Raw genomic sequence first — 11,909 nt, forward strand, 5'->3', positions numbered from 1 at the left:
CTTCCATGACATTTTAACACAGACAGTTGTGCATTCATCGGGGCGAGAGTGCAGTGGTCATTTTAGTCCAATTTTGGACCAACCACTGCAGCTGAACAAAAGAAAAGAAAAAAAAGGCAGGGGGGCAGAAGAAGCAGAATAAAATTTACAACTAGACAACTCTTTCAGTGCACTTAGCAGGAACATAACGAGACTAGCCATGGGGGTGTATGCGGACAGCAACGTCCTCCAGTTAGAAATGGCTAACAAAACATGAGCTAACACTAGCGTAATGCTCAGAACATCACTTGCAAATAAAGTCAAGCTGTGCTCTTACACCAAATCATGCTTTCTGGCTTCACTACACCGGGGTAAGGACCTAAATATACAATCACTCCATTTCATGCTCTGTTATGTGGCTTGGGGTGTCAATAATGTACTGGGACACTAAATAATAAATAATACAGCTTTACTCTAAGTGGTTAGAGTGGAAAATAATGTCAGTTTAATGGATATTTAGAAATATCACTAATATTTAGTTTCTTTATGAGTTGCTTTTTATATATAGCATTGTGCAGAAGCCTTAGGCGCTTTGGTGCTAAGCTAATTGTTTAAAACTATTTGTCTGGGCAATGACTATTTTTGCTTGTAAATGTAACAGTTTCACAATTGAACCAATCCAAACAAATATTAATGCAATAAAAGTCTTCTGACATAGTTAGAAGAACAAGTTTTGGATGCGGATTTCTCCTTGATGCCCCCAGTCATTGCGTGGATTTGTCAAATTTTATTTAATTTAATGAAGCATTGCTTAGCCAATATAAGTACTGGAGGGTGACTACTGGGCTTCCTTGAGGAGAGGTTTGGAAATGGTTGAGCAAGCACATTGACAAACATAAAACCAACACTTCCTGCATTAATGTTATTAGTATTTATTCTAACATTAATGTCCAGTTAATTAACACCCAGATATGTATCTTAATAACTTACTCAATTAGGCAGCTAGTCAATCAGACAAGACGTTTGGTGCCTGAAGTTTAGCTGAGCAACAAGATTTAACATAAATAACAAGTAACGCAACACTCCCAACCCAAAGCTGTGAAGTAAGCTGTCTTACAATTTTAAGTTGACCTCACTTATTTTACACAGTGAAGTGTACACCTAAACAATCAGCGTTACGCCAACTGCATGCCTAAATCAAACATTTCTTTTAAATCGTGTGGTGGCAAATTGAGTTGTTCGAGATCCTACTATTTTAGGCAGTAAACATACTGTAGTTCCATTTTTTTTGTATGTCATAGAGTGAAGACCTAACCGCTTTCTGAAGGCTCCCTAGTGGCCATTCCACTATTAGTTATGTAAATTGACTCGAAATTTTTAATTTGACTTCAATTTTTAAATATTATAAACAAAACAATTTGCTACCCATAACTTACCAGATTAACTAGGACACTGTTGGCTCTTTGTTAAATGCTGTGACTCCGTGCTGAGCTGCTAGTGAGCAATAAGACGTGAAAGGAGAGGGGAGAGATCCTCCTGCTGTAAAAACAACTCACATCTTTCCACAAAGACGGCCATGCCAAGAACAGACAGCACAACTACAGCCTCCTCATATTAAAAAATGTTCAACTGCCACAGTAAAAATAACATTTAAACACAAAAAAAACACTTTGTTGACCTTCTTGCTCACCTATAAAGACAAAAATCCAGTTTATTCTGCTTTGTAAATCATATACAATTCCATGAAAATATAGTCCATCAATACCATTTAATAAAACCCAAAAATGGAATAGTTTGAACACTTACATTTTAAAAAAGGTAGAAATTGAGAAATTTCATTCTCTGGCTTCCTGTCAATGCTATTTGGTGGTATATAAACTTCCATAACTTATTTGCTACATTAGCCTCATCTCAGTTTAGTTTAAAATTCTACCTGCAGATTGTCTCATACTCCTAAAAGGGAATAATCACTGTAAAGCTAAAAGCCATAAGACCTGTGAGAGAGAGAGAGTGAGAGAGTAAAAGTCATATAGAGAGGGATGGGATGTCGCACAGCATGCCGTCTTGGCACCGCTTGCTCTATCATAGACACAATGGGTAGAGTGAATGGGAACACTCTCCTATCATCACCGCACAGCGATGAGTTAGCGCCGGCTTTCTCTAGTACACTTTTGGACTCTATCCAGCTCACTTTCTATTGTTTAAAGCTTAGAGCAGAGGCTATGGGAGCGAGAGAGACTGGAGATGGACATGTAAGCCTGGAGAAATACAGTTTATACAACTAAGAGTGTTGAAATGAGTGAAGGACAGCATGTAAACCTGAAGGAAATAAAGAGGCAGATAGAGAGACAGACAGACAGACTGCCCATTTCAGTAGTCCTTTTATCATACCCTTGTCAACTTGGCCTTGCTATTTCCCATTGGAGGAATCCTCAGTGGCATCCTAAGGGCAGTTCTATTACTTTATTAGCTCAAGTGAAGTTTGTTATATGAATTGTGAAGGATCGAGTCAACGTAAGTGTTGACTTCAGCAGCAGAAACCACTGCAATCTGATGCTCGTTTTTCAAACTCAGAGTGCATTTTAGCCGCACTAACTTAAGTAGTATATTTATATATTCTGAATGCATTAACAGTTTTGTCTACAAATTACATACTTAAACCTACTTAAACACAACTTTAACTCTGAAAAAAAGTACTCAAACGAAAAACTATATGCTTTTAATATATTTAATCAGGGGTGCCCAGTCCTACTCCTGGAGATCCACCACCCTGCAGAGTTCAGCTCCAACCCTAATCTAACACACCTGATCCAGGTAATCAAGGCCTTCAGGAGCATCTGAACATTAGAGTCAGGTGTGTTGGATCTGAACTCTCAAGGGTGGTAGATCTCCAGAACCAGGATTGAGCACCCCTGTATTTAATCATAGCGTGATTACAATTTAAATACACTTGTCAAAAGTTGTTCCAAAATCATTTTTAAAGTGCAAGTAAATACAGTTAAATGCATTTTTCTTATGCAAGAGTAGAGCAAGAGTGCATCACTGGTTGCACAGGTATATAATATTCAGTGATGACCTCACAATCAAAGCATCTGTCAGTGGAAATCTACAGCAAAAACACTGTTTGTATACAACATCTGAACAGCATCTGTCAACAGAATAAAAATTCAGTCACCCATCTACAACAGATAAAATACTTTCAGCAGGTAGTGAAGAGTTATAGGCCCAGGCATGGCACAATTACAGTTCCAAACCCTTTCACAAGCCTCCACAGCCTTCACTGAAGTGTAAAACCTGCGTTCGAGTAGCAGTGGATCCAAACAGAGAGCGAAGGAAGATGAAGAGGGACAACGAATAAGAGAGCGAGGAGAAGACGAGTGTCGCGGCTTCCTTTACCCAGCTCAGAAAGAAAACGTGCCCTTAGCTTCATACTTTCACCAGACACAGAGCGTTCCACCTGTGCACACACGCACGCACACACACACACACACACACACACACACGTCATGCTCTCCCGTTGCTACCTTTTCCCCTCTCACTCCTCCTAATGTCTTCCAATTAAGTTTGCTGCCCAAAAAACATTCAATTAATTATGAAGTATTTAGCATGCGTAGGCACATTTCATTAAAAACAAATTTGTTATCAGATTTGAGAGTACATTGAAATTAACACAACGCTCAAATGAAACATCCTAATGCATGACTGAAAAATCATTAAGATAAAAGCGAATTCCATTGTCGCGCACAAGAAGAAAAAAAACACAATTACCATTACATTTCTCCTTTTCAATTTAAACTAGGCCCATGTCCAGTCTTCGATTTGTTGGTTTTTTTTTTAGTTTTTGTCTCAGGCTCTCGCAAAGCTAATACTGCACTGAGAGAAAGGTTGGCAGAATTTGACCTCTCATTTCACAAGTCATTCTTGGTTTTGCCTTGAAGAAAATATTCCTAATTCCACTGCAGCCTGTCGTCCAGGCTTTGGCCATTTGATTGATGATTTTTCTACCATTACAGACAGACTGCACACTCATCACCTACTTTAACAGAAACTTCTGCTTTCACATTATGAGATTCACCTTCCATACAGGTCCACTATAAACATGCATAATTACAGACTGTAGCTGTAATCTGTTGTTAGGCCATTCATCATTGGTCTGTTTCTGACTGCAGGTCCAAGGCTTTATTGTGCTGGAACTAGCCTTATAAAGATTCAGCACCTTCTAGATTGGATCTGGCTCCCATTTTTGTGGACCCTATACTTCCTTCACATATGGTGTAAATTTACATGACATCTAAAATGGCAAGATTTTTGCAAAATTGACTAAAACGTAGCTAATCAAGCAATTTTTAATACTCACATGTGCATGTCACGGCCCACATCCACCCACAAAGAGATTAGGAACTGTATTCACAAAGCTTCTCGAATTAGAAGCGCTAATCTAGAATCTGTTTCTATCATAAAGATCATTGTTAATAAGATATGAATCTGGTCCTAAGCCAGCACTCCTATTTTAACGAGCTTTGTGAATATGGGCCCACATTACCAACTCTTTGGAAGCAGCTAGTGTATGAGTATATACAGTAACTTGATGCTAATGAGAAAATGTTTAAAAGAATATCAAATTTCTTTGATTATTTACAACAGGAGTCAAAGCACTGAAGAACACACCTGACTTGAGACCTTGATTTATCAACTGCTCACGCTTTATCAGGAATGTTTTTTGCAAAGCTGTTTGTCGAGTTCCTTTTAAGAGTCCGTCTAATGAGGGTTTTTGGGAAACCCACATGACAGAACATTCGTTGTGAACCTCATTAGCATACTTGTTAATCTTAATACCCAAAGTTATGGGGAAACTTACCACTGTGCTGCATATGTAATGCAATTTTTAACACTAGTCACTCTCAGATTCTCAGACTAGACAGTGGCAGAGGCAGCACTGAAGTGGCACATGGGGTTTTTTATATGTGCATTTTAGAAATGCATATAACAACCTAGATGGAAAAGCCAGAAATGCAAAAAGAAGGCCTAAATATTGCAAAAAGACAAGGAAAGAAGGCACCAACTATAGGTAAGGTGTAACCAGAAATCAAACAAGGATTGTCAAGAAGCTACCAGTGGTTACCAACCCTGGCCTAGAGATCTACCTCTCTGCAGAGTCAAGTCCGAACTGCAGTCTGTCACTCTTGCGCCACCTAATTAACTACTTCAGAAGTCTTTGAACATCTGGCACAGATGCATTAGTGTTAGGTAAGGGAGGATGGCATGTTAGGTTGAAAGATTGGACCTTGAAACTCTGCAGGAAAGTGGATCAGCAGGAGGAGGGTTGGTGATCACTGCTCTAGACCAAAAGGATGACTTTATTAAGTTAAATCTGCCATCTGATGAAGGCCTAGAACGTGGGCCAAAACACTGTGGTATTAACATAATAACGTCATCACTTTGCTGTGGTGTAGACTGAGTGATGCACCTTTTTCTTTACATTAAACATGACCCCCCAAAAAAAAGTTTTTACGCTTGGATGAGGTGAAAATATTGGTTAATCAATAATGGTGAAATGTGAAAAACAGTGTCTTAACTTTTGAGGCTACTTTCATACACATTTGACAGAAGGCTGTCAAGCACTAATAAAAGATTGAATCCCTCCACACACTGTGAGTGAGATTCCGGTCTCACGCCATATACCGCAAACATGTCACATCATCTTCAGGAATTTGCATAACCTTGGCTAATGGAAAGACTGACTAATATACTTTGTTTTACTGACTCTTTTTTGGGAATTTACAGGACATTTTAATGGAAACTCTGCTACTGATATAGTAGTAGTAGCGGATCACAACATTGCGACTGGGTTGGCTAAAGTGGGACACATAGCTACTGAGAGGTGGTCATGGAAGAGCAAGACTTAATGAACACCAGGTAATCAAAAACATGCAACACATTTCATGATTCGGCCAAAGCCCAAATAAATTGTCTATTCCAATACTTGGGTTAACTTACAACCAGATTCATTTTTGTGGTGTCTGTTATATTTTAATACTAGCATACAGCACTAAATTGAAGTTTTATGTTTCACCTGTCACAGTGAAAACAGGAGTTATTGAAATGTGCACCTTCAATCAGTAATGTTTAGGACTGGCTAAACCTTTTTTGGTTTCTAGCAGCAAACAAAATGAAACAAGCAGGTATTCGTTGCTTTATTTGGAGTTTGGCTAATGTTAGCAAGATTAGCTACTACCTATAACAGCTACCTTCTATGCAGTTCATGTAAGTTCGCTAGCATTTAGCTGGCTAAGTGCTAAATGACATTTCACAGATTCATTTGAACAGTCAGCCTTAAAAACAAAAGGTAGTACACATTTAACTGACCATACCTTGCTGTGCTTTCTCAACAGTTGTTACATTAGTTGAACATGAAAACAGCAATGACTGAGCTGCCTTTAGTCAGAGAAGTTAGCTATAAAGGAGAAGACAAGTCACTGGCTGCAATACAGCGAAGTTACATAATTGTAAACCCTAACGTTCAACATGGGTCTGTTTGCGGTGAAAGTCCCGCCCTTCAGTAAAAAGAGCCAATCAGCTCGCTGGTTAAGCCGCACGCGGGAAAAGCCACCCCTCGTTTTCCAGATCTGCGCAAGCGCAGTAGCCGGAACAATATATAACAATAACGTGCGGCCACACCGACCCCTGTACTAGAGAATGACTAGCACACATTGTGCAGGACAGCAGGAGGGTGGAACTACAACACAGGTGTTTCTAATGAAGTGGCCAGTGAGCAGTGGTGTAACTGTTAGTCAAAAGAAAAAAGTGCCAGTCCAGCACACATGGTCAACAACAAACTCAAAAAGTAGAACTGTAGAATCTTTTAGCCTTATTTTAATCCGGTGGTCTGTCTTCTACAAAAATGCTAATAGCCTCTTATCTAGCTGCTGAAAAGCTGCAGTTTCACAGAGCTGACGTTAGCAAACTTCCCAAGGTTAGTTAACATGTCGGGCTCATAGTATGGACTGTCACGTCACACTAAAGCTTATCAAAATAAACATTCACAGCAACAATTTGTGAATTTTACCTCAAATTATGTAGCTAACACGCTTGGGACTGCAGGAGACTCAAACACAGTTTTCTCCATTGGTATTACCCCTAGAAACAGGCAACAATGAACCAATCAGAATTGTTCATTCGTCATGGAATTGACCAATCACATTCTGCTCTGTGAAACTCACGGGCCGAATCTCAAATTGCTCCCTACTCCATACGTAGTGCACTATGCAAGGCATGATGGTTTTCTTGTGTTGAATAGAATGCCATTTGTATTCAGCCATTAGAGTTAGAGGCATGAGTTATCTAGCTAATGTTTAGAGCACCATGTGGGTATAGAAGGCATAGTTTCATGATCTATGCAGCACTTTACAGGGAATACTGAGTCAATTGATATTCAACCACAATGTTTTTCTTTTCCCTACTTGTGAGGCATCCTTGATAAGTGGGTAGGCTATAAAATAACATAGGATACTATGAAACCTGCAACACAAGAAAGCCGGAAGAAGCCATTATCTCTGCTAACGGAAATGCTCTGACATCAAACAAAACAGAAAAAGCGACTGAATTACAGAGAGAATAGCTGAGAAGGTCATCTCTAGCCTTAGCATTTCACTCTATGGTAAACACTACCCACACTAACTAACCCACACCCCAACACAATAAAACACAGTCAACACATAAACACATTAAACTGACAACAACAACCACAAATGTGCTTCAACGAAGAGGGGAGACGCGCGCGGAGCAGCTTTGCATACCACGCCCCCTAAAGCCTCTTCTGAGACGCGGAGCGGGTGGCAGACGCCACAACTTCTTTAGAAGTCCGAAAAACACGAACACAGCCCTTAAAAAGGTCAGAATACGACGTATCCGAGCGTTTTCGCCCGACTGCACCACTAGTGAGTGTCTCGCTGTGTCTGTGTCTTTACTGAAACTGTAATGGTTTAAAGCTGTGCTCGCTAGCGAGCGGCGTCAGCGCCACAGTCCTGTCACTCCAGCAGAAAGTTTACTGGGTGGAATAGCTCTGTAAACCTGGTTGATTAACCTTGTATCAATTTTGACCCCTGTCTGTCTGCCTCTCTCTCTCCATCTCCCAGCACGACAGTGCGAAGATTACACGGGCAGCAACAAAGTGTGTGCGGACTAAACTCATCTGATTGCGCGGAGCGCCGGAACAAAGACAGTCAAATAAATAAATAACTCAAAGCGCAGTACAGTGAACTGGAGGAGAGTGGAAAGGGGGGAGGAGGTGAAGAAAGTGGGGATGAGGTGAGAGCAGAAGGATGGAGAGAGGTGTGTGTGTGATTACACTGACAGCGCGGGGCAGAGCGGAGGAGTAGAGCTGTAATGCTCACACACGTTACAGTGAACCCTTAAGCCAGACATTAAATCTGTCCAGGTCTAGGTCACTCTCCTCACATCCAACACTACTGACCAGGGCAGTTTTATATATCACATATCATTTCAACATGTATTATTATTATTATTATTATTATTATTATTATTATTATATTTGTTTATTTATTCATTTATTTTTGGTTTATTTATTTTTCTACTGTGAGTGATTTACATGTACAATGTAAATACAAGCAGGAAATTTTACATTTCAGCAATTCAAAGAGAGAGATGGTGAGTAAGAAACAGAGAAGAGAAAGTGAATGGCAGAAAAGAGTGAGAGTGAGAGGAAAAGAGACAAAAGAAGGAAAGAGAGAAGAGTCAGAAGGAAAGACAGAAAAGAATGAGAGGAAAAGAGACAAAAGAAGGAATAGAGAGAAGAGTCAGAGGGAAAGTCAGAGAAGAATGGGAGTGAGAGGAAAAGAGACAAAAGAAGGAAAGAGAAGAGTCAGAGGGAAAGTCAGAGAAGAATGAAAGTGAAGAGACAGAAAGAGGGACAGAGGAGTGAGAGTGAAAGAGAGAAGGAAAGAGTAAGAGGGAGGTGTGAGAGAAAGAGAGGGAAGAGATAGAAAGAGGGAGAGCGTGAAAGAGGAAGAGATAGAGGGAAAGTAAAAAAGTGATAGAAGTAGGGAGAGAGTGAGAGGGAAAGAGATGGAAAGGGGTAAGAGTGAGAGGGAAAGTGAGAGAAAGACAGAGGGAAAAGATAGAAAGAGGGTAAGTGAGAGGAAAAGAGATAGAAACAGTGAAAAACAGAGTGAGAGGGAAGGGAATGATGAGAGAGAGTCAGGGGAAAAGAGGGGAGAAAGAGAGAGAGACTTTTTTTGACTTTTCAAGCACCTTTATTTAACATGAAACAAAAAACTTTCTCTAAACTAAACCATAAACAAAACAAGAGCCATCTAAACAAACCATGAGCTCCCCTCCCTACAAAGTTACTACAAATGCACCCTGATCATCAGGTTCACAGATGAACCCCGACCCCCCCACACAGCAAAGACTGTGTCCACATCATCAGTGAGAGTATAGCAAGCGTATTCCAAAAGTAGTGTTCTTGATACCAACCCCCGACCATCAAAGCAGGATCAGTTCCCCCACAGCTTTGATCCTGTTCTTCCTATGACAAGTCACCAGTTTTGCTGACCTGTACAAAAAGTTTAAAAGAATGACCTTGTCCCTCCTTGAAACAATACTTTGGTCCATAGATAAGCTCTGGTCAAAGACACCTAAAATCACTAAATCCCAGTTCTTAATTAGATGTAAAGTCTGATCACTGAATGAAAACATGAAATAACATTTCAGAAACCCCACAAAAAGGATACCCTTCCCCAACTAAAGGATCAAGCTGTGCCTTGTGCCTGTGGCTAGAATCCCATGTACAATCCTCCACTGGAAATCTCCTACACTCTTTTCAATGGGCCTTTTGTACAGAGACCACCAGCTACCTTTAGGTGAAGAGCCTGTCCCCACAACCTCAGTCCATTTAGTTTCTCATAGATCCATACGAGTCGGAAAATTCAAGACATGCAAAATACAATGACCATTTACTCAGCACTCTGAAGTTCCCAAGAGTCAGAGACCCTAGTGAAAGGAGCTTCCCCTGACCATCCTGCCAGTCCTCCTGTTCCACTCTGACCAATTGACCATTTCACTCTGGCAGTCCTGCACAGGTGTTGCATCCAAATATTCTGAAACCTACACAGACAGGTCAGATCTCAAATGGTCTAGCACCTGTGAAGCCAGGCACACTGACCTGAGACTGACCATATCCGCCGACTCATGTGGCAAACTTTACTAATGCCAGCCTCCAAATAGCCGACCCTCAGTGCACCAGAGACCTGGGACATTGTCGGGAGTTGAAAAACAAAAGTTAATCAAAAGCCCACTTGGATGGAACTGCACAGTTCTCCACTGAGAAAGAAAAAGCTGCCATGCCTCCACAGCCACTGAGTAAAAAGGAGTCAAACCTGTCCACTGTTCTTAGCGAAAGGGATAATGTTGGTGATGCAGCAGCCACTGCACTGCCTGAAAGCATAAGACATATACAGTGGAGGAAATAAGTATTTGATCCCCCACTGACTTTAAAAGTTTTAATACAAAAAAAATAAATGAAACGTCTCATAATTTTATGCCAGCTTTATTTTAACAGTGACACATAGAATATCGAAAGAAAAACTGAGAAAATTACATGAAATGAGAAATAAAAATTAATTTGAATTTCATTGAAGGAAATAAGTATTTGACCCCCTAGTAAAACATCATTTAATACTTGGTGGCAAAACCCTTGTTGGCAAGCACAGCAGTCAGACGTTTCTTGTAGTTTTTTATAAGGTTTGCACACACTTCAGGAGTAATTTTGGCCCACTCCTCTCTGCAGATCATCTCCAAATCCTTAAGGTTTTTAGGCATGCATTTGGAAACGCGAAGCTTCAGCTCTCTCCATAGATTTTCTATGGGATTGAGGTCAGGAGACTGGCTAGGCCATTCCATGACCTTGATATGCTTCTTATGGAGCCACTCCTTTGTTTCCTTGGCTGTATGTTTTGGGTCGTTGTCGTGCTGGAAGACCCATCCACGACCCATTTTCAGTGCCCTGGGTGAGGTTGTCACCCAGGATTTTGCGTTACATGGCCCCGTTCATCTTCCCGTCGATGCGGTGAAGTTGGCCTGTGCCCTTAGAAGAAAAACACCCCCAAAACATAATACTTGCACCACCATGCTTGACGGTGGGGATGGTGTTCTTAGGGTCATATTCTGTATTTTTCTTCCTCCAAACACGTCGAGTTGAGTTGAGGCCAAAGAGCTCAATTTTGGTCTCATCTGACCACAGCACCTTCTCCCAGTCTCTCTCGGAGTCATTAATATGTTCATTGGCAAACTTGAGGCGGGCCTGGACATGAGCCTTCTTGAGCAGAGGAACCTGGCGTGCACTGCAGGATTTTAAATCATTACGTCTCAGTGTATTACCGATGGTTTTTTTGGAGACTGTGGTCCCAGCTGCCTTGAGATCATTAACCAGCTCCTCCCGTGTAGTTCTTGGCTGATTTTTAGCCTTTTTCATGATCAATGAGACTCCACGAGGTGATATCTTGCATGGAGCTCCAGGCCTAGGTCGATTGACAGTAATGTTGTACTTCTTCCACTTCCGAATAATTGCACCAACAGTTGTCACCTTCTCATCCAGCTTCTTACTTATGGCTTTGTAGCCCATTCCAGCCTTGTAATGGTCAACAATTTTGTCCCTGACATCTTTAGACAGCTCTTTAGGCTTGCCCATGGTGGAGATGTTGGCGTGTCACTGAGTCTGTTGGCAGGTGGCCTTTTATACAGGTGACAATTTGGGACAGGTGTCTCTCATGCAGGTAACGACTTCACTGAGATTAGGGTGTGTCACTGGTCTGTGGGAGCCAACATTAGTCATGGTTTTTAGGGGATCAAATACTTATTTCCCTCAATGAAATGCAAATTATGTTTTATTTAAATATTATTTAATTGTCTAG

This window comes from Colossoma macropomum, unplaced genomic scaffold (genome assembly GCF_904425465.1).
Source record: "Colossoma macropomum unplaced genomic scaffold, Colossoma_macropomum, whole genome shotgun sequence".
Taxonomy (NCBI): Eukaryota; Metazoa; Chordata; class Actinopteri; order Characiformes; family Serrasalmidae; genus Colossoma; species Colossoma macropomum.